This window comes from Lonchura striata, chromosome Z (genome assembly GCF_050655825.1).
Source record: "Lonchura striata isolate lonStrDom1 chromosome Z, ASM5065582v1, whole genome shotgun sequence".
Lineage (NCBI taxonomy): Eukaryota > Metazoa > Chordata > Aves > Passeriformes > Estrildidae > Lonchura > Lonchura striata.
Genome location: NC_140740.1, coordinates 2,931,241 through 2,955,997, shown reverse-complemented (window position 1 = coordinate 2,955,997; position 24,757 = coordinate 2,931,241). Strand labels below are relative to the sequence as shown.

At 35.6% G+C, this 24,757-nt stretch overlaps 1 long non-coding RNA gene across 1 annotated transcript; it reads right to left on the bottom strand.

The window, feature by feature from the left end:
• Positions 1 to 1,209: 1,209 nt before the first annotated feature.
• LOC116184568 (uncharacterized) lies at positions 1,210 to 22,938 on the bottom strand. Its single transcript, XR_004149323.3, has 2 exons — positions 20,481 to 22,938; positions 1,210 to 2,039 (listed from the first exon to the last, which is right to left on the bottom strand). It is a non-coding gene; the product is annotated as an uncharacterized LOC116184568 (long non-coding RNA).
• Between the last annotated feature and the right edge of the window lie 1,819 nt (positions 22,939 to 24,757).

The window sequence follows — 24,757 nt, the reverse complement described above, 5'->3', positions numbered from 1 at the left end:
TATGTGAGCATGCTTACATACTTCCTTAGATATGCTTTTCTTTTGTCTGAACCTAAATCTCTGAAACAGAGAGGAAACAAATCCCAGCTCCTGCTCCAATGTCAATCAGTCCTCAGTGACTGATTTTTCAAATCACTTCTTGAGGTCTCCAGTCATGGAGCAGCTTGTCACCATTCATTTATTTATTATAAAAGTGCTTTTCTTCATACTGCAATTCAGAAACTTCTGTGCTATAACATTGGGCTAATATTTTCCACTCATTTGCTGGAATAAAAACAATTCTTGTTTTTAATTTAGTTTTTTAAATACTTGAAGATTTTATCCTATCCTTACACACCTCTCAATGTTGGAAATTTTTGCAGATTGAAGTTCCTCTTGGCAACCTGGAAAAGGGCTTTTGGTAAGTGCTGCAGACAGAAGAATCTCTGGTTTTGCCCAGAATTGTAGCTGCAGCTCCCTCGTCTGCTGTGGCAGACTCTCTGATAAGAGTTTCCATGCTGGAGTTCTGCACTTCTGCAACTACAATGTTGAATTCAATTCAGAGAGCTATTTTGGACATAAATAAATCACAATTACGGCTTAAATCCTGTACCTTTTCAATTGGAAAAGCTCTAGTGGTCTCATCTGGTTGATGGAAACAGATTGGATTACGAAGCAATTCTCCCACTTTCCTGGAAACATGTTGTCCTCAATTAAATAATGAATTGTTTTATCAAATGTTTTGTAGCCTAATAGCTTTGACATTCCTTGAATCCACTTCAAAAACCTTTCAAAAATGAACTCCTAGATCGAAATTGCTTTGTAGTCCTCAAATAGATTATATTTTGATGATGATACACACCTGGTGGGTCTCTATGACCCATGTGCTGAGGAGATGAGGAATAAAGCGGTTTTAAAGAGCAAGCAAATTCAAAATGGAACTTTAATGTTAGTCTGAAACTCATATTAATAATTTACCTTAATGGGCATGACATACCTGTGTTATAAGGGACCCTGAAGTAATAACCAATCAGTAGAAATTCCTGAAATCAATGACAAGACTTGGTGTAGAGGAAACTGTTTTTCTACCTAGCAGAATTGTACTGTAACTTGTTTTTAATGATTAAACATGCTCATGGACAACACTTTTTTACCCTTTAAGAAATTGGAGTGTCCTTGTGTTCTGCAGAAACTTTCCCCCTGATCCAAAATATAAGTAAAACCCAAGATCCAACCATTTAAAATAGATAATTTTATTCTGAAATGGAAGTGTTCAGAAAGAAACCAATGCTAAAGACATGCTCTAAATAATAGAACTGAAAGACTGAAAGAAGATAAATATCTTTACCACGGTATGCGCCCACAACTTCAGCCTGAACTCTCCAGCAAAAACTCCATAGGCATTCTGCAAAAGTTCAGCTTTTAAAGGTGTTTTTTATGGGGGGAAATTAAAGGACTCATTCCAAACCCCCTCTGAAGCTGACTGTATTACAGTATATCTTCATTTAATGGAAAATTAAATTGAAATTCAAAAAATCCCCAGTCTTCATGAATCAAAGTCTGAGGCCATGGTTTGTTTATTTCTCACTGCATTTCCTAGTTGTTTGTCATCTGGAAATCAATGGGAAAGAGCATGTCAAATGAAAGGACACATTTCCTTTTATGACAAATCCATCTGATGAGGTTCAGGAAAGGCCATCTGCCATTTCAGCTTTCAGAAATGGGATTTCTGTCAATCATTGATGCAACAGATGGATACTCTCCCTTGCTTTAAAACATGATTTTTTATGTTTCTTGTATTGGGGTAAAGAGGATGCACTGAGGATAGACAAGTTTGATTTGATCTCTAATAAAATGCCAAGAAACAGTCTGAAACAGGTTATTTGCTATCATATTTTCCTCTGCTGATTTGTCAGAGTCGTATTGATATTTTTTCTTTCATCACTCCAGAGGGGGAGGAGGAACATTTCCTGAAGAATTGGTGCAGCTGAACAGCTCTATATCCTCCCAGGCTTGATATTGGTTTGGTATCATTGCACTGCTGGCTGTTGATCTCTCCTCTGAAAAAAAAAAAAAAAAAAAAAAAAGAAAAGAAAAAGAAGAAGTGTTTAATACTTTGTGTCTGGGATTAATTTAAAAATTGTGTTTAGTATCTGTACTTAAACTCACAGAGAAGTAACTATTTATTTTTCCCCTTCATACATCACATTTTATTCTGGTAAATATAACATTGAGTGAGTTTCTAAAAGAAAGTGAAGAAAATACATTTTCAAAGAAGCAACTTAGGAAATTTCTCTTTCCTGATTTAATTTCTTTTTGTTCCTTGTGTCCTCCCATGGGGAAATGAAAATATGTTATCTTCTTTTAATTAACTCTGAAACACACTATTCCCAAAGTAATTAAATGTACTACTGACCACTCTTTTCTCCTGCTGTCCACAGTCATGAAACCAGAAACAAACTTGTGGCTTAGGGGAAAAAAATCTAGGTCAGAATATTTTTCAGTGTTTCATATATAAATATATTAATGAAGTATATGAAATTATAGAAATTATTTCTATAATTAGAGAAATTATTTCTATAATTTCATGATCCTCTTTTGTGGTAATAAAAACGTATGAATACCTTAGTGCAAAACTGTCATTCAATATTTAGGGATTTAAAAAAAATAATTGAAGCACATAATGGGTTTTAATGTAATGTGAAGAAGTTTAGTTGCCTAGATCTATGGTAATGTTTTAAGAACAACAGGGATTATAATTTGAAGGTTTATTTTCAGGAAGAGCATGTAGTTCAGATGCCTGGAGTGAGAAAATGGGTGGATTTTCTTTAATGTTCTGATTGCCACCATTTCCCTATAAAGCACACAACTGCAGTGAGCCCACCTGGGCTGTCCACCAGCAGAACAAAGGTTCAAAGCTGAAATGTGAAATTCTTGGAAGCTCCTAAAGATGTTTCCTCAGCTCTCCAGGGATTTCCAGTCCCATCCATCTGGAACAGAAAGCCTCTTGCAAGCATCCTCCTGCCTGTCTTAGTGGAGAGCAGAGAAAAACCAGTTTCCATCAGGAGAAACTTAGGACAACCTGGTAAATACCTCGTGTGCCCACACCACAGATAATTAGGGAAGAGTTCATCAGTGAAAGGACAGATGGTGGCACAGATTTCCATAGAAAGCTGAAGGAAAAGGTGTGAGGAATGCCAAGTCTGTGCAAGTAAATTAAATATACCTTGGAAAACATTCTGGTTCTAAGGGGGAACATTGTGGAATTGCTCACATCATGGCTAGCAAATCTGTTGTAGTCTCCAAAACAGGGAATATTTCCTTTGTGTTGGAAACACAAAAGAAATTCCTGTAGTTTTCAGCCCTAAACAGGTCCTGTGGTATTGGTTAATTGAATTTTTTGTTGTTGCTGTAACTGTAAAGGAGAAGAGAGGGAAAAGGGGTTTGTGCAAACATGATGTACATGAGATTTTAATTATAGATCTCAATAGAATTTCTGGAATTCAGACATTTTAGGTAGGTTATGTCATTAAGTGTTGCTTATTTTGTTGTCATTATCTTATGGACTTCAATGGATTTATTTGGACTGTCAAATTTGAGTGATCCATTTCAGTAATGTAATTCAGTATTAGCCTTAAAGCAACAATTGCTTGTGTTGCAAATCATGGAGTCTTTGGAAATTGTTAATTAATAATCTTGCTAAGTTATCTCTCTATTGTCTTCTTTTTACAGGCTAGAGATGCTCCAAGATAGAAGAGAATAAATTTCTCCTTTAAGAGCTTTATCCTGGATTTTAGACAGGATTATTGCTTTGAGAGACTTATTTCTGGAAAGTATCCTTAGACACACCTCCATTGTTCTAAAGTTATATTTTACAAAGGCATAGAAACAGCCTCAGGTAAAGACAAAATTCCTTTATTCCGTTAACAGAAGAAACATAGTCTCCTTGCTACTCTTAATTAAAGCAAAAGGAAAATCAAAATCTAACTCCTTCTTTCCTTAGAAGTTAATTTTCACATATTTTCAATAGTGTAGATATATACGTGTCTTTTTAAATTCATGATTTAAAAATAAAATCATCAGATTGGTTTCTTAATACTCTGGTGTTCCCTGAGTCTCAGGCTGATATTTATCATACAATTCTTTTAGCTTTGATTTCACTGAATGAAATGCTTTCAATGATTTGACACTCCTAAACTGTAAAGAAGATAAAAAAGCTGAGTAATATATATTATTATAGCTTTTTACTAAAAAAAAAAAAAATGCACATTCTATCTTTTCACTTTATAGACTGCATAGTATCTCTCTATACATCTGTATACATAGATATAGGTATACTTAATACATATAAAATAAATATAAAATGAATGTAATGTCCTTAGAAAATGTATTGCATCTTATTCCCAAAAGATTGAAAAATGAGTAAAATACCCTTAATTTAGACAGATTAAGGTTTCTTTTCTTATTCTTATTTTGGCAAATTGGAAATTAACATATTTAGGGTGCAGGCTTTTTTTTTCCCAGTATTTTTTTAGGTTCCCTTTGTTCTTAACAAGCTGGAGTAAGATCAGAATAGCCATACTTTATTTGCTTACTTGTTTCTGAAATTGAGAATATAATTTTTAAAAGAGTAAACTAAGATTTTTCTGCTACACTGTTCCTCACATTTGATCATTTTAGATTCTATACTCTATAAAATAGTTACAAACTGTTGCTGCTCTGTTCAATATCTCTAAGTAGCTGTCAGCACTCGTTCTGAATAAAACCTGAATTTGTGTTGGCAGTTTTTGATTAGATTCCGTTCATGCTGTTGAAGTAAATTTCAGTGTGTGATTTCAAAGTTAGATCAGCACTCAGCCCTTTGGAGAATCCCTCTCACAGCAGAGATCATCTGCTTTCATCAGCTCACTAGGCAAATATTACTGCTAGGATCAAATTTCTACCGAGGCTGCAAACTTTACAGAATCTGGAATTCATTCCCATGAATATCACCTGCTTAAGAGTAAGTATTTGCCAGTTTTGTCTCTTGTAGAGTGAGTAATGCACTCATAGGATGTTCATGTGAAATGAGCAAGCACGTGTCAGAAAACTCAGATATGAATTAATGTGTTCATTTGTGCATAGGTTGAAAAAATTATAAGGTATTCACCCAGCCTTTCATTTTTACTGAATATTAATTTTGCTTTAAAAAATGTTTAGAGTAAAATATCCTGGGTAATGTATCTCAAATGGATTCTCAAAGTCTGGGCCCAGAAGGGATAATTAACTCGCATATTCTTGGCTTTTGTGTGAGTTTGTGCATCTCTTGTTCTTCTCTAAGTTGAATGAAGAAAATTGAATATCTGGGGAAACTGAGCCTTCCGGAGACATTAAATTTTGAGCTGGGAACACCTAGAGGAGGAGACTTTCTGACTCCAGCTTGGAGCTGAACACCAGTTCCTGAAAAATATTTCTAGAAGGACACACATTGTAAAAATTTCTAAATTGCATTATTCAATTGTCACTTTCTTGAGGCTCTTGAAACTTTTCCTGACACACTTACAGGGACTGGTGTCCATTTAGGAATCCAATTGCTATCCTGCCCAGGCACTTCCTCTTTTGGAGAGCTGACACAAGGCATAACATTCCAGATTTTCCCCAGGAAACCATGATATCAGTAACAGTTCAGCAGACAGAGCTTTTCCCAGCACATTAAAACTTTGGTGGTCTGTTGGGTAATATATAAGGAGAGCTCATGGATTAATAATGACCCCGAAGTATTCAACATGGTATCAGTAATTTTGGTAAAGAGGTGGGGTGTGACATTATATATATTTCTGCCTGAATATTGTGGCATGATCTTCTGGTTCTTGTAGACACAAAGGTTTTTAAAATGAAAGATTTTTTTCCTGGTCTGAAATTCTTATGGTGTACACCCCACGCCCTGAAAAAACTCAACCCTACCAACCAAAGGAAAAAAACTCAAACAAATTCCACTACCCCTCAAAAAACCCAAAACCCCAACAGACAAATGAGAAAGAAAGAAAGAGAGAAAAGAGAGAGAGAAAGAAAGAAGACAAGAGAAAGAAAGAAAGAAAGAAAGAAAGAAAGAAAGAAAGAAAGAAAGAAAGAAAGAGGAAGTTCCCAATCCTCCAAATAAAATTCCCCAAACAAAGCGTAAGCTAAAGTTATTTCCTGTGTGTGGTACTATTTCTCTGTGAGAAAGGAAATAGAAAGGAATGTGATCCTCCAGTGCAAACAGCATATTTGCACTTGATGTCTGACTCAGGAACTTAAACCATCAGCACAGCATCTGAGTCCTGACTTGAAAGACATCCAAGTCATAATTTCCTGTACTAGAAAATTAGATATGCCACCTGTATGAAGCTATTCAAACACTTTAATGGGTTTACCACTATGTTATTTAAAGCCTGATGATATTCTTTATTTATCTTGATGTGAAGTTCATCACCTTTTAAGCAATATGTGCCTCCTGTATAATTTATATCAGAGTAGATTTGTCAGATTAATGTTTAACTTTCCTCTTTTCCCCCCCATCATTTCAAGTAGCTATAGAGTCAAAAAGAATCTTCTCCTTTGCAGTGTTTATGTTAGAGAACATTTGTTTGCTTTCCTGAAAAGCAGGTAAATTCATATGCAGGTTTTAGTGTAATTTTAAAAATTCTACAGCCAACTACAAGCAAGCTGTCAAAAAAAAGCCAACATAAAACCTTGCTGGGAGAAAGAAGGATTCAGATTCAGGAAAGAAATCTTTCAATAAAAATTATTTCTTTTAGCAGATGCCACCATGGACCTCTCTGAAACATGGTGGTGAATATGTAGGAACTAATTTACACATTGTAAATGAGATAAAGGAAAATACTTTACCATAAAGGTAACCATCGTTCCCCAGAGATGCTCAAGAACAACCCTCACTGATTCTTTCTACAGATTCTGAATCCTGCTGCTTGCTCAGAAAATCACAAATTTCAGCTTGATAAGCTTTTCTTCTTCAAATAAAATTACAAAAATTGACATTATCTCAGACCACAGTTTAATAATTACCATAATAAATATCCACTTTTGTTTGCCAGAGGGTGTTTATTGATCTCTTGTGACACACTCTAGTCTACTCTTTTTTTCTGCATCTTTAATGCTCAAAATATCCTTACATGATAGCATCAAACACATCCCTTTGTTAATGAGCTTCCAGTTAAGGCCAAATTTGCAGATTTAACTGAAACCTTGTTAGGTTTTTAGGAAATAATAAATGTGCTACCACAGGAAGCTAAAGTGAAAACCCTCCCACCCCCCTGGAAGGAATCCCAACACACCAGGTGTCTGATAAAAGTTATTAATCTCCACTGATTTGTCAAAAAGTGCACATAGTTCTAATTAAACAAATATTTCATTTTCCAAGCTCTTGTCAAGAGAAGATACAGTTCACAAAAATAATTTGGTTTAATTATCCATGACTCCTGCACTGAGCAGCAGTAACAATTAGATAATTTCTGCTTTTTTGTTCCATTTTTTGTACCCTATTTTCTGAAACATAAAAAACAGAAACCCTAACAATACAGAACAGTGTTGAGCAGAAGATTCTCTTTGTCCAACTTCTCTAAAGTAGTTTCCTATGTGTGCCAATTTCTTAGAGTTATTTCAGAAGTCCTTGGAAGTCAGGGAAACTTCTTATTTTCTTCCCAAAGTGATTTTCTTAAACATTTACATCCTCTGAGTAATACTTGAAACCTTAGGGAAAATGTTACTTAAATATTTACAGTAATTCATCTTTGAGCAAGATAGGACTTGTTTTCTATTAATATTTTTTTTTTTGTTCCAAAGTGTTATTTCTCTCCTCTCTACTTTCTCCTTTTTTTTTTTTTTCCTCAATTTATTTATTATAAAAAGGATCACATTGTTAACACTTGTCTATCCTTACTGTATTCCTGGGAGATGTTTAAACCTATATAAATCTGCTTGATTTGATTTGAGTTGAATTAAATTGATTTAAATACAGGCTGTGATAAGACACTCCATTGCACTGGTGCTCTTTCAGGAATAATAAACTTCATATGTGTGCTAATTGGAAATTAAGGGTATAGGAAAGAAGGAATTCCATGGAAGGGTTACCTAGAACATGGCAGCTCACACTGTACACACTTTGATAATTATCTCATTACCTTCCTATAAAGGTTTGAATGACCTTGATAGCAGGAAGAATAAAAACACAGTATTTTGTTATATTGCACTGGTTAAAAATACCACTTAATGTTAAATTTCAATAATATAAGCTTGGTAATGGGATAACGCTTGCTGAGAAAGGTTTTGCCAGCTGATTTCAGTAGCTAATAAGAATTAAATTTTAATGTGCTAATTAATGTGGCAAAGAGCAACTTAACAAGTAAATAGGAAAATCAGAGAAAATGTAGAGTTTTTGTGCTGTGGAGAATCTTTTATGTGATGTTTCTGAATACCAGCCCTCACACTTCTCCTAGCTGGGTTAGCAAAACAACATTAATAAGTGAATAAACAAAAGAAACTTTAGAATTAATCCAAGATTATTTTCTTATGATTTTTGCATGGCCTATTTCTGTTTATCCTCACTGAGTGAAATGTGCCTGTTTGCTTTTTATTTAGTAAAATTGTACTATTCCATGGAAATTATGATTTACAATATATACAGGAGGCTGTTTTTGTCCAATATTATCTTTGACTATATATGTTCCACTCCAGGGAAAATCCTGGTAGACACTGATGTTTACCCTGGTTATGCCTGAGAAGAGACTCTGGAAATGTTCAAAATTGGGTGACACCGTGGGTCAGAGCATCCTCAGAGTAAGTAAAGAACAAATACAGAAACACTGCCGCAAGAAAGCCTACAGTTAAATTTGAGCAGAATTTCATCACTTCTAGGTCTTATCTGTTAAAAATATTTTGTAACTTTCTTTGACAATTCAGTAAACTTGGGAAAAAAACCCAAAAAAGCTTTAACCTTTCAGTCAGCAAAATCTCCCTTTGATTATTTACATTTGAAGAAAGTTCCCAGAATCTTAAAAATTGCCTTATGATGTCTAGGTCTAAAAAAAAAAAAAAAAGAAAAAAAAAAGAAAAAACAAACGTGTGGGAGGCACAGAGGTGCAATAGCTTACACACCTAATGTTGTGTTGTCAAGTTAATATTACCAAGAACAACCCTTTAGCCATTTAGAGGGGGAGGAAATGTTTCAGAGGCAGGCTAATGCTGTCAGGCTGGGTGCAATATTAGTCAGAATATGAAATTGCAGCAGCAGTCATGGTGTTGCTTACCAGTAGGGCAAGCTCCCCTCGGTACCCTGGGGAGTGAATTATGTCCCTTTTCCATCTCTCTGCCCCCACTGGCCCCAGTTCCTGCGGATTGCAACGTGTGTGAATATGAAAAAACATCAATTCAGGCTCAAAATTCATCCCACGTACCTTCCGAGAGGATATGCAGTTCATAAACTACTACAAGAAGTGTTTGGATTTTTGTTTATCCTCGTTTCATTTTCCTTTTTGTCCCCACTTTAGCAGCTTTACCTGTGCCAGGGCTGCACATTCTGGCAGATTGATTATCTCCACGACACAGCAGCACATCTGCTCAATCCCTTTCTCTTAATTTCGGCTCAGGAGAGCGAGGAGAGCACTTTAATTCCAGCAGTAGTCTAGTTTTAATTGAGAATGGCTGACTTGTGGCAAAGTTTGGGTTTTTTATCCCCTCTTATGATCCTCCTCATGCTCTATTCTTGCCCTCACATGTGAAGATTTATGAGGGGCTTTGGTGTCTGCCTGGGTCCACCACGCTCCATCACCTGTTGAAGGTGGTGCTGTCTGATAGGGTGTGATTAATGTTTCTATTGAAAACCCAGCAGCTGCACTCAGACAGATTAAAAAAAAAAAGGTAGAGAAGAGGAAGTTTTAGCTAAGAATCAATATGGAAATGCAACGGGAAAGGAAAGAAATATCTTATTACTGCTTTTGTGTCCCTAATAGCTCCCCTGCTTCGTCCTTTCCTTAACTCCTGGGATGCTCTGCTGTCAGGTGTTACTAGTGATGCATATCTCTGACTTTGCTGATTCCATGAGAATCCTGAATATTTCCCTTCTCCCTTTACCCATCGTGCTTAGGAGATCTTGTTTGACTGCTTGGTGTAGAAGAGAGCAGTGGGTGATTTTCCAAACTGTGTTGAGGAGTTTTCAGGCAGTAAGTTTAATTTGTTATGGGTCAGTTATGGTTTTGAGGTGACAAAACCAGTGATAAATAAGTTAAGGATAAAATGTTTCTGCAGCTAAGCCCTGGTTACTCATCAGATTTTGTGAGATGTGTGGGAGGTATAACCTGGATGCAGGAGGGTTTGAGTACAAGCCTCGCTAACCAGATTTGAGAGAAATGTTGGTATTGCTAATTTATAATACTGTTAATGAGTGCTGATTTATTTGCTTATTTTTGTGGACTTAGTCATGGATTGAAAACTCATGGTGTGTGCGGGTTTGTAAAACATGATATTCTTAAGAAAACTGTCTCAACCACTTTTCATCCCATTCAAGGACAAGAGCTGGCAAATATCTGCAAAGAGACAGCATTTGGGAGAATTAGAAATGATGGTTTAAAAAGCTGCAACTCTCTCTGTTTATACACACTTGAAAAAATGAGAGTTTTAATCTAAAGGAGCTTGATGTGTCTGGAGTGCATGAGAAAATACTTGGGAGAAAGAAGAGAGTTTAGAACAATCTGTCTCACTTGAGGATTGAAATCTGTTATCAAGTGTAGGTTGCAGGCCATAATCAAAATTTTGGGAGAAAACAAGCAATAAAGAATCTTGAATATCAGAGCAGGTAAAAACATATTGGTTTAGACATGGAAAGCAGGTTCACTGGTAGAAACTAAACTGAGAAATAAAAGTGAAATTCCAAACAGCAGTAGATGATATTCAATCAACTTAAAAGCAAAAGGAAATGAGATGGTAATTGAAATGGCACAGGAATTATCTGCTTGATAGAGTCTATTTGGATTTCCAAAAAGACTTTGCACAGAGCCCCTGATCAAAGACTTTAGGAAAACTAAGAAGCCTCGGTGTAAAAAAGAAAGTCCATGAATAGATGGGTAAATGCTAAAAATGTAAGAAACAAAGTGCAGGGAGAAATAATCAGTTCTTTCAGCAGAGAGAGGTCACCTGAGTTCGGCAGACCTCTTCCCTGGAGGATTTTTAATACTTTTAATAAATTACCTGCAAAAGGAGAGGAGCCATGAAGAAACAAAATTTTGTGATGGTACTGAGCTGGAAATGTGAAGACAGGGCAGAGGATGAAACATTATAGGAAAACCTTATAAAACAGTGTGACTGGTAATAAAGTGTCTGGTAATTCCACGCACATAAATATAAAGCACTGTGAATGGTGACAAAGACACCTAATTTCACATACAAAAAGAGAGTTGTTGCTGTTTGGTAGCAATATTTTGGACAGGTAGCTCCATGAATGCTAAAGTAATGATAAAGGGAAAAACAAATCTAGTGCTAAGAGTTATTAGAAGAGGAATAGAGAACAAAACAGCATCACTTGGCATTACAGAAATGGGATATGCCTACAAATCCAATACACATTGAGCAGGAGCACATAGGAGAACCTGGAAAAATTTTATAGCTGGTGACAAGAATGATTAAATGTTCATTTTCAGGTAATGGCTGAGTAGCCTAGGGCTCCCCAGTCTGAAAAATTACCAAGTGGAGAGAGATTTATCCAGCCCATAAAAGTCTGTGTGACACTGAGAAAGCTGTGTATGATTCCACCATTTTGCCCATTCCAAATGACATCTGACCCAGCGTGCTCCTGGCAGGAGGCAGTAGGAGAAGATTAGGGAAGGCCATAAGAACAATCCAAGCATAATGACATTAATTTTGCGCTCTCCAGAACTGGAGCCAGAGGTGACATCTGTGTGGTTCAAAGCTTTGTAGGAGAGAAGTGAACCAGAGCCAGCAGGGGACTCCAGGAGAAGGCTGTGCTGAGCCAGGAGATGCCCGTAGCCCCCAGCAAATCCTGGACTGGGATGAAGACCTTGAGCCAGAGCTGTGCCAAGAGGAATCCGGGAGCTACTGGGACTTCTCTGACTGGGAAGTAGGCAGGGAGCAAGAGCTGTCTTTAATTACACATCATGCTGACCAATAACTGAGTGCAAGTGGGTGTTCTGCACAGCCTCCCCAAGGCGTGTTCTACCTTTTTGTCTTGGGTTATGCTGCATTATTCCCACCTGGTTTTTCACCTTTTGTGACAGTCTAAAGTCTCCCTGGCCCTTTGTCAAACTGCCTGTTGCTCCACAGGGTAAACCTGCCTTGATTTAGTTAAGCTTGATGTGAAATATTTAAGCTTGGTTTATGTTTTTAGCTGAGCTGTGTTGCAGACCTCTCATCACCTAATTTTCTTTTCAAATAATGTATTCAGACTAATTAGGTCAAGTCCTTCAGGTCTGTTTCCAGTGAGCTTTTCAGTTTTTTAAGTTGAAGAGGTCTGTATTTCTGATTTTTCTTATTAAAAGTCTGCAGATTTTTTCTGGAAGAGCCAATTCCGATGCCCTGAGAGACAAATATGGGATTGCAAAACAGTCCTGGTTAGAACTCTAATGCTTCAAGCATACTTAATTTCCATTTCTAGGTGACTTAGTCTTGCATCAGATTCTTTAAAGAATCCTATTTGGTTTTCAGCTTGGACATAGTGATTATATTTCATCTTTATACCATTAGTAGCCACCTTTTATGAAAAAAATAAGGAAAGCACTACTGATATGTGAACAATGTTTCAAGGAAATGAGATTTTTTAAAAAGTGTAATTTAGAACTTCTGATCTTTGTATATTTTTTTAGATATTTATACATAAAAGCAAATAATTTTAAAATAAGACCCAGCGGGCAAAGCTTATTTCTAATAGCTTATTTCTAATTTCTAAAGTTCCAAAGCTGGAACTTTAAAAAAGAAGGAGAATGAACATAAAAATTGCCCCTGACAATACTTTTCTAAGTTTCCTTTTAGGCGTTCCACGATCAACTCTGTGCTGCTACATGTATTTTAACAATAACAGCAAACCTTTACTCTCAGAATGGGATTTATATTTCTTGGCTTCCCAGTGTGGTTCAAAAAAATAAAGATCCTTATAAACTTTAAGATTTGTTGGCTGCATTTTGTCAAGCTGAAAGGAATTTAACAACCTCTTCCAGTAAAAAAATGGTTGTGTCAAGGATTCCCAGGGCACTTGGAAATAAGAAACTTATTCCATATTTGTCACCCACATCCTTAAAATTATTGACTCTCGTGTCTCCAAAATTATGTGAGAGTACAGTGAATGCAGTGAATTACGTTCAGGTGATCACTGTGTTAATATCTGAACACAGAACATTATATTTTATTTCCATTGTGTTGGATCTAATCTAAAGCTCTGAAGTAGTTGCAGTAAATAATCTATTTTCCTTTTATCTTTCAAGCGCTAAAAATTTATTTGGAAATGTGACGTACAAATCCTTAGGAAATTAATCTGTGGCTGACATTATCTGGCACTCTAAGAATCGTAACAAAAATGTTCATTTCCACTGAAAATATTGCCCAATTTGAATTGTTACTTACAAAGAGCATCACAAGAAACTTCCAGAAATGTGGAACCACTTTCTAATTTGGACAGAATTCTTTACAAACTCCAAAAATAATGTCACCTGCTGCATTGACTTTTAAAAATGCTTATTCTCTAAAATTAACCTCCTCTAAACCAACACTGATGGTAAATAGAATGAAATTTACTCAAATCCTTAAGTTTGGATTCAGAAAGAAATAAATTAAGAGTAAATAACATGGGCTAATAAGACTATTAACAGAGAAATGTCATTACTGCTCCCATTTCCTTAAGAATTAAAATATCCTATGAAGTAGTATTCCCTAGAGGTATCTGGAAAAATCCCATATTTAAAACTCACTGTAATAAAATTTCAGTTTTGCTCCAGAGCTCAAATTTCCAATTAGAAAAGCTTAAATAATTTGCTTAAGGAGAATTGAACAATTTGTTATCAGTGTTTATTATTCTTGCAAGACCTCATGGTATTTAGTAAGGATGCAGTTTAAGGATATATTTACCTTTTGCTGATTTCTATGGAGGTTTTGTTGAACTTACAAAGCACACTTTAAATTCTTCCATTAACTGGCAAAAAGTATGAGGGAAAATAGAGTGGGTTTTTCTTTTTCTTTTTTTTTTTTTTTTTGCAAGTTGGAGACTTATTAAAAGAAGCAGAGGTGAGATTTGCAAGTTACAATTTCCATCAGGCTTTACATCCACACAGAAAAAGAAGAAAACTGGTTTTGAGCAAAGCAGCAGCAAACCTGGCTTACTTCAGCAAGTCACATTTCTGAAATGTGGAAATTTGGAGCATTTCTGAACCCCTTCTGTTAACACAAGATCAAAACAATGGCCGTGAAATGAGGATCTTTCCTGGGAAGAAAATTCATTTTTCTGGGCCCCCTTCTCCCTTTGTCTCTCCTTGCTCTACACCCAGGCTGGGTTATTTCTTCAGTTCTTCTCTGTGGTTTAGGATTCTAATGCCATGAATTGTCCAGAAGAATTTATTCTTTAGTAAGAAGAGGCCCTGCTGACATGAGAAAGGTGGATTTAAGGGAAATGCTACAATTTTGGTAGAACTGAAATGCAGGCAATATAAAAGGGAGAAATTAAATGCCAGTTTTCATTTCCATGTGTGCCTCAAAACATCTAAATGCACCTTGTGCAAGGAAGCTAATTTCCTTTATTGTAATTGTCTCCTCTTCCACCACTCTGTCTTTTTGGATATTTTCCCCTTCATTAATATAAACAAATTGCTAATCAAGTAGCCACCAGCAATCTCCTCTTGTATCAGTCATCAACCCAGGAAAATTGGTTCCCTTGATTATGTGACATAATCACCTGAAAAACAATCTGAAGGAAGTTTTGCTGTTATCTGCTCCTGTAGCTAAGAAATTCATTTCTTTCAGAGAGCAGAGCTTCACACTTGTTTACTTTCTCAATTTTTATTTTCCAGAGTACCCCCTCCATCATTCCCCATTGTCCTCCAGCTTGCTCACAGGCTGGTGTGCACCTACCCAAGGCAGCTGTTTTCCTCTCATAGCCTCCACAAGGGTTGTTTTTAAGAGCTAATTGAACCCGGTGAGATCAGGCTTTGTTGTGGTTTTGCAGAGAGGTTCCATGCACAGGAGTTATTTAGGGAGGATATGCAGGAGGCGAGCACAAAGGGCTTTCAAATCCCTATTATCCTTCCCATGGAATGCTCTTGGAGTGTTTCTGTATTTCTGGTGACATGCTTTTTTACCCTACAGTGCCCTGCAGTCCCTGGGTAGTTTTTAGCTGCTGACATAACAAAGATGAAAAAAGTTTGTGAGCTGGATAGTTGTGATACCAGATGAAAGTGAAGAGAAAGGTGATCTGTATTTAGATTTGTTTTGCTGCTCTTTAAGACTCTTCTAATCCCTACTCATAGGAACAGTGCAAGTAAAGGTATTAAAAATATTTGCTGCATGATAGCTGTTGACTGTAGAGAGCTTCTTAATGAAAATATTGCCCAGTAACAATATACCTCACCAAATCATTCATTTTAGGCTCAAATATCCATTGAATTCGAAAGGGATACTATTTCTTTTCAGTCTGTGAATGTTCAGAGTAAATATAAGTGATAATGATTTTTAAAGTGGAATTCAAAACTATTTATTGATGTGGTTTTTATAATAAATGTCACTATTAAAAGAATATTTTTTCTAGAAGTAAAAGAAAAGTTTGCCTCTCTTCTAGCCATTTTCTACAATCAGTACACAGAATACTCAGTGAATTATAGCAATTAATTTACAGACATTTCTTAGCTAACAACACATTTTTAACAACTCCGGGGACTACTAAGATGTAAACAGGTCTTCCCTCCAGATTTGTGGTGCTGTTTTAACTTTTCAAGAATAAATGAAAATTCTTCTGTCAGAGTAACAGGCATTTGATTATCTTCAGCCAGGGATATTTGCCAGCTGCTCTTTCCCCAGATGTATTTCTTTTCAATTGTCCTTTAAAACTGTCTTAGAAGCCAGGGAAAGAAAACCTCAAAAATTGTCATAAATGAAATCAATGGATTTATTCCCTTGTGAAGAGAAATTGGAACATGAATAGCTGGACTCTCTAGGGTGAAATCCAGCTTTCACTGTAAAAATAAAAGCATTTCGCAATTTAATGTACAATATGGACAGGAGCCATGAAAATGAACTTTTTTTTTTCTTTGGCTCTGCAAAGAAAATCAGAAGAAAATTCGCATTATATTTTTTTTTCTTTTGGTGGAGAATCATGTGGCAGGAGGAGAAGGCTCAAGAATGAAGGAGAAAGAATGTGTTTTAAATAAAATTTTGGCAAAACTAATAGAAAAACACATTTGGAGCTGGTGGCCTCAAAGATAGTTTTATAGGCATAGGACAAGCAGGAATTTTATATTGGAAAGGCTGCTATGCATTTTACATCTTCAGCTGGAGCTGAACTATTTGCTGATTAAATATTGCTATTGCCAACATATTTTCTGTATCCTTGCTTTACTATATATTTATGTGACAAAATCTGACTTCTTGTTACTGGAAATAGTCCACTTGTCAGAGGAAGCACCACTTACTGTGATGCATGAATATTTTTACATGTTTTGAGCCCCTGTAAATGAAAATTCCAGCTCAAATCTACTTTGATGTTTTTCAAGCAGAGTGGAATAATTGGGGAAAAAAAAATTATTCATGAGCAGTTCTTTATTAATAACATCTCTGGGTTCTTAGTGATGCTAGCATTCGAAGTAAATATTAGAGTGCAAGTGTTAAAATTTATGTTCAAAATGTTTGGCTTTCTGAGGAAAGGATCTGAGGTTCTCATCATGCAGACATGAGCACTAATGATGGTCCAAAGGATACATGCTTTTAATCCCCATCTGTCAGCTCCTAGTTTCAATGCATGGCTAAATAGGAAAGAAAATAAAAGCTGAATTTTGGTACAGAGCACTATTTTGGTATGTAAAATAAACTAAATTCCAAGTAGAAATTTTCAAAAGACAATGATATTTTGTTGATTCATATCCTTTACTTTTATTTTTCCTCAAGACTAATGTTTTCTTTAGACATTGAAGTTTTAATTTTTTGAGGGCTTAACCTCAAAGACAAGTGTATACTGATCAAAAAAGAAAAGTATTTTTGAGAAGAACTAACTTTGTTATAGGGAATGATGAAACAGTAGAATAAATAACAAGAAACAGAACCACAGGATGGTTTTGATTGAAATAAACATTAAAGACCATTTAGGGCTACTGAAATGAGCTGATATGCTCTTTATATGGTCGTGTTGCATGAATTACTTGCTAATTTAGACACAAACTGTATTTAGCCTGGAAGATGTGAGACTCAAGGTTTTGAATCCCTTTCAATGAAGAAGATGATGGAACAGAAGAAAGCTGATGCTTCATTCTTAGTTTTGCTGTCTAGGAAGTAAAAGATAACTGAGCTACTTCAGCAGGGACTGGAAATGTCCAAGAATGAGATTACTAAGAATTAATTAGTCTTGAGAGTTATCAGATTATCAGCTCCCCACTGGAAAACAAAACAATCCTCAAAAATCTCAGGCAATGCATCTGGATGGAGACAAGTCTGTGTTTTAGATGGTGGGGGAATGTGGCTGAGGGGCACCCACCTGTCAGATCAGAGCTGATGGGAAATGGGAAAGAGTAAAGGGAATTTGTGTGGGAGTGAGGGGGAAATGCAAACACTCATTTATTTCCACGAAAGGTACCTGTGATCATGGTAGGATACAGGATAAATAACATTCAGTGCAACTAAGAACATAGTACGAGAAAATTCACGCGAAAATAGTGAAAATGTGGTGTTTCAGGTCAGGTGGAAGACATTTGGAATGCGCACAATTCCAAAAGCTCCCTGTAAAATTGAACATTAAGCTGCATAATCATCCTGCCTGCACCAAGATTGCTTTAGTGAAGGCCAGAAAGAGACAATGGAGAAAAGTAACACTTTCCCCAGGGCAGACAGATCTTATTTTGTATTTACACACTATGTGTAGAGAGAAAACAAAACCAGCTAAGATGCAACCCATATTTTAAGTAAAGAGGACATTCAAGAATAGAATAATATGTTTTAATATATATATATAAAGACAAAAAACTATATTGACATTATTTTATAACATCTCAAACACTTTGGATTTGACTAAATGGTGAAGAATTCTCCTAAGATTAGCTGCTAATATTCACAACAGGGCTTGTTGGGTTTTTTTTATGTTGTTTTTTTTCTTCCCAAAATATTTTTCAACTATATTAGCTATGAATTCAAAGTGGGTTTATTTACAACCACTTCATGTAAATCTCATGTGGGAGCCCAACAAAATTCAAATTGCATTACAGTTGTTGTGTTAGTTTTATGGTAGATTAAATGACCTTTTCAAAGAAAGAGATGAAATTGGCTTGATATCACATGGCATTGGATAGATCCATACTCTAATCCCCAAAGTATTTACACATCAATTTTATAGTCATTTTTTGAGATATCTCCCTGGGTATTAAACTTAGGTCAGTTTGTCCTCTTTTTAATCATTTTTGAAGACAAAGTGTGTCTATGCCCATTTTCAATTCTCTAGGCTCATTCACTTCCCATTACTTCTCACATATGATCATCAATAATTCAGAAATTGTATCAAAATAAATATCACCAGATCCTCTGACCTGAATGAGTTTAACCGCATATGCTTTGATCTGTGTTTTCCTTATTCTGATTTTTAAAAAAACCCTAAGCTACTAAGAGGGTCCTGAGTACACTTGGCTTTTTTCAGCATCCTCATTTTTTTTCTCCTTCTCCCAAGCAGTGTGTCCTTCTGTGTTTTCTTTTCCATTTCTCACTTGCTCTGTTGTTTCTTAGTATTTTCCCTTGATTTTCCTCTTCATTTCATCATAGTCTTTTAGATTAAACCCAATGTGACTGTGCTGTAAACTTGGTTTTCACTCTTTGTCTTTTTAAGATAATTTTTAGATTTTGGAGGGACAAAAATTAACAATTTTCATTGTAGAGCTCATTTTTTTTTTCTTACTTATTTTCTTTATCATCTATCTTTAATGGCTTTGTCCCCCTTCTGGGCTGTATTCCTGATTTAAAACCAGCCAATTTATCTCACCTGCACCATCATGTTTGGCAGTTGATTTTTTCCTTCAAATGTATCTGCTTTTATTCTTTCAGTGTGTTTAAGGACAGACAAGCCCTTTTGAGTATTACTCCTTCATTTCTGTTTTTCCCTTTCCAGTTTTGCATCCTGACCCACTCTCCGAGCCTGTATGGCTGAGCTGGAGGTTCACCACAGCAGCCACTATTCCCTGGCCAGGAAAACTGTAATCCTTTCTACCTGCATGCATCATAAACCATCACCTTAATTCCCCAAAAACCAGCTGAGATTCCAAAACATTGTATTCTCCTTCCAAAAATTCTTATAAGATTAATTTCAAATTACATCCTTACATGGTATCATTTGTGGACCAATGACTATGAACTTTGTAGAGCGCCTGAATACTTTTATATAGATATATATACCTACAGAACCATCTGGTACACCTATTTTTTTCTTCTTCTTTTTTCATCTGAACCATCTTTGTTGCAATTTTCTTTTTAATGGTATGGCAGCTGAGAGATTCCTCTCCCTTCATTTTAATCTAACTGCACATTAACCAGGCTAGGAGTGGGAAGGGGAATTTCAAACAACAGACTAAAATCTGGAGTTAGTGCCCTTTCTCAATTTTTGGATAACTTGAAATAAGACATAACCAGGAGATTCTGAGCTTTGTGGACTGAATTTTTCAAATTTTCCAGGCTAGGAAGCCACATGCCTTATCACTTAATGATCATTACTTTCAAAGATGAAAATTCAGAACTCCTTTTTTTTGGTCGAAAGCTGATGCCAACACTCGTCTAATGCAGGAAATTAAATCAGTTCTGGCCCTAGGATTCAGAAATATGTCAATAGTTGAAGTACTTTACAAGAACAGCATTATAAGTTTATGTGTACAGCATATGATGAATTTTGCCTTATATATGCTCGTGGCAGAATACAGTGAAGAAATATGATAGTGACAGAGCAGTAGCAGTGTCTGGGTCCAATTTCTGTCTTTTTTATTATTTTTTTTTTCCTCAGGAAACAGAATGGCATCTGATATAATGCATGCAAATTATACCCCCAAACCATATTGTCTGGTTCCTCTGCTCCTGCAATAAAAATTTGCTAAAGAAAGACTAACTTCCAATCTGGTTTGGTAAAACACGCAATTACATTCAAGTTACATTAGGAACTGAATGTGTAGGAGTATGATAAGAAGATTTAATGACCTACAGCATATAATTAAAAGGAAAAAAAATAAAGGAGCATCTCTACATGCTCTTTATTCTCGGAGGTAGTTATCCAACAGCGCTTAATTCTGTCCCATGCCACTTACCAAGATAAATGTTTGTTATCTTTGCATTCAAATAATCCAGTTTTCTCAGGCATGCAGAGAGCAGCTCTTCACTTCTTATCCCCAGTGCCTTTGCCTACAAACTGCACGTTCCACAAAAGCTTCCAGCTTCATTTGAGAGGAAAACCTTATTTGACTCTTCACCACTTGTAGAACGGAATTTTCCTTTTCTCTGCAGCTGTGTGAACTGTGATTTCTAATTTAAAAATAAATTATTATATTTTCAAGAAGGAATTCAGTGGAGAGATGCAAGTAGCTAAGCTTTTTTAGTTGCTCTGGAATATCAGATACCTTGAACAGGAAGGAACACAGGGAAAACCTCAGGCAAACCAAACCACGGAGGAGCAGAAGGTTAAGTTCAAGCAAGACAAGCTACATAATATAAAATAGAATATCATCCCTGTATCCAGAGGGCACTGTGTTCCCTGAAACATAGTTTTTGTCAGATTTTCAATGTCATCAGTAGCACCAACTGCACCTGCTGACAATTTTTACCTTCATAAACAAGCAAACAAGAAAACTGAGACAAAGGTTTTTGAGTTCCCATCCCATCTCCTGCATATTTTTTTTTAATTCCAACCTCAGTTAGAATTAAAAGGGTGGCAAAAGGCTTTGTTTTTTTGATCATGTCTGGCATAAGCTTATATCTCCATTTGAAGCTAAATAATGAGCACTGAAATTGGAAGGAGGGTGAGATCAGTTTTAACAAGACTGAAGTAAATCTTGGAAAATTTCCCATGTGTGTGCCAGTTCTCAGCCCCCTCAGTCAGCCTGGCAGCCAACATCTGAACAACAGTTTGGGGAAGGATTTCAGCTCTCTTTAAAATGTCCATTTGCTTATTTTACACTTTTAAGTTTTCTCTTCTTAGCAGCTCTGTTTCCAGTCTTTCATCAAGATCCTGGCTGTCTATGTGATGAAACTGCTTTCACTTTAATTCTGTCTTGTTAAACCCCTGTGATTTTCACATACATAAGGTAATCACTTTTACTAAAGAGGAACACTGAAAATCAAGGGAAAGCTCTTTGTGCTATAATTCAAGATAAATGAGATCTTCCAGGGAAGTATTAGAGGTCAGCTATTACAATGTACTAGGCAAAGCAGTATATTATTTGCCAGCCTTTATTTCAGAAGAGACTGAATTATTTTGATTAGTTTTCTCTAGTAAGGCACAGTCTTGAATGTCATGTTAAAGGTCTTGATATAAGCTGGAGAGAAAAGAAAAATACCTGTAAACTAGAACCTTCAGAGTACAAGCTTCTACGTTAGGCAACGTTTATTTTGAAATATTTTGCATTTTTATTTAAATATGAATAAAGGTTTTTGGACATGAACTCTTTTCTAGTGTCTTTGAGTTTGTTTTTTCCCTTCTATTCAAACAAGTCTTATGTATTTATTTTGTTTCCTATGCCTAAGGAAATAAAAATCTTTTGGATCTCTCTTTTAAGTAAAGAAATCAGAATCATATAATGTTCATGTGATGGTGTAAGTACACTCAACTTGGTGAAGAAATTATTTCAGAAGGCATTTTTCAAAAAGTTTTAGTGAATGTAGTAACAGCAGTTAATAGACAATATTAATGCACTTCAGATTTACCATTCTATTAAAGGAAATATTGCAAAAAATATTTTATGAAGGGCTGAGATTCTTGCACCCCCTTGCTATCTGCTAAGGGATGAAGCAGGATATCAAGTCAGAGACTCTGACTATTTACAGCTTTCCATCAGGAAAAGAGGAACCTTTTTGCTCATCCCTTCCTCATTTTCCAAATAAGAAGGAGAAAGAAAATGGGAAAACATCCATATGTGAAAGTGCAACATTTTCCTTTTTTTTTTTTTTCTGTACTGCTGTTTTAGGTAACCACAGGGTGTCTTGACTCTGTGTTTCATTTTCACTCCTGTCCCCTGCCACCACCATCCCCCTTCAAAAAACCACCCAAAACCAATAAAAAACCCAATAAAAACAAAAAAACCTTCCAAACACTTACATGAAATTCAAGTTATCAGGGGAAAACTGATATCATGTACATGACCATGTACTATTACTATTACAGAGTGCTTCTAAAATTGAATAACTGTACTAATTAAAGGCACTTACAGACATGAAGCTAATACTATAGTTTTGAAGACTAACATGTAATTCAAGCTCTTATGTCCCAAAAATGTTGTTCTGTTGTGTATTTTTAATGGAATTTTTCTTTTTGCTTTGGTTATATGTTCTCATACTCTAGGCAGAAGGTGGTATGTTCATGGCCATGTTTGTTGCTGTTATTTGTGTAAACATTTGGTGATCTGCAGACATCAGAATTACTGAAGTATACTGCAAAATATGGATTTGTTCCTTACCATAATCAATTGCAATCTGTTAAGCTACTTTTTTCCTTAATATTCTTTGATTCAGCCTCTAATTTATTTGCCAGCTTTATTTCCTTTGCTCCCTCCCTGACATCCCTGACATTTTCAGCTGAGTAGTGCTCTGCTGTGTATATATTTTGTTTATTCCATGTGGGGCACAGGTGATAAGTGATATTTTTTGCCTCTGAAATCTAGGACTGGGATTGGAGAGCTGGATTGCCACCTCCTTGTCAGTACTGATTCTTGTCTTCATCTTCACAGCTGCTACTGTCCTGAACCCAGGAATGCTGCCTTCTGCTAATGAAAACATTCTGGCAAATCCAAAACTCCCCAAAAGTGCTGTGATTTAAAATTCAGCAATTCTAATCTGTCATCTGTGTAGTTTTGTTGTTAAATCGTGCAGGTATATAACTTTTTCAGTCTCATGCTACTTAACCTGAACATGTGGAAACAAAACTTGCAGCCTTCCAGGATTTGCACAGATTGAAAGCAAGAAATACTACTCAGGCTGCAAAGAAATCTAATTGCACTTGGAAGTCCAAATTATGGATGTTATTATATATATAATTATGTATATTATAATATTATAATATATAATAAAAATATATTATAACAATAAAAATTATTATATATATATATAATGATGTCATTATAGTATTTCCATAATAAATAATTATGGAATTTTTATAATAACTCCAAAAATACTTTACTGCATTGACTGTAAAGGCCTGAAAAAGAGTCTTAGGTTCAGACGTATATGGGGACAAATCAAAGCTGAGTCTGATTAATTGAATCCCAGTTCAAATTTCCCTGACTAAAAGGAGCAGGGAAGAGTATGAGTTGGGGCTAACCATACTGAAAGTGTTTTTTAAGTCCACAATATATGTGCATATGAGATAATTACTTGATGTGTTGTCATTTAATTTAGCAATTTCTGCAAAAAAAGCTGCTGATACCTTGATAAGGGACAAAAAAACCCAAACCCAAACAAACAAATAAACAAACAAAAAACCAACCAAAACAAACCAAAAAAACAACCAAAAAAAAACCCAAAAAACCCCCACCAAAAAAGCACAAGCCCCCTTGAAGTCAGTAGAAATTAGTCAACAGGAATTAATAAAGAGACACAATGTTAAATGAGAAAATATCTGGGATGTCTGTAATAAAATGATTCCATGTTTTTATGACTCTATAAAAATACTTTTTATGTTTTCCTCCCTTGTAATATTTTTTCCTCTTAGAGCTTCATGCTGCTCTGTTACCACCTTGCACTTGAATGTTGGCAGTGTGGTGTCATTCTCATTATCTTTTTCTAGTTCCATGCTCATTCTCAAGTCCTTCCCTTTATTCCTATTGTTCCAGGGAAATTCAAAATTACTGAAAAAAAATAAAAAAAAAAAGCAAACAAGAATCGATCTGTTTCACTTGTGGCATTAGAAACTGTTAATAAATAAAAAATGGAAAAAAATCCCAAGCATGTTTTACTCTTGTGCAGAGTGAAAAGGTATGTTTGAAAATTCAATGTGAAATAATGATATTCTGGTTCTTCTAAGTAACCATGATTTCTGGAAAAAATATCTACAGTTCCCTCAAAAGACTCAGAGAGAATTCCACAAAATGCCTTTGTGGGAAAAGAAGTTGCATAGCTAAAAAGTGGAATGTTTTGCGGTTCACAAAGTCACATCTATAAACTCAAAGATAAAATGAGTATTTTTATTGTCTTTGCAGCAAACAAGAGCTTTCTGCAGATTTAAAAAAAAAGTATAAGTGACTCGTTTTCCTCCTTAGTTATTGCAGTTTTAAGTGAATGTGTGACCAGTGGTCAGCCTTGTGCATGGGGACACTGGGAATAAAACGCAGGTTTGCAAGAATTCCATAATTCTCCAATTCTGTGCCTCCATGATTCT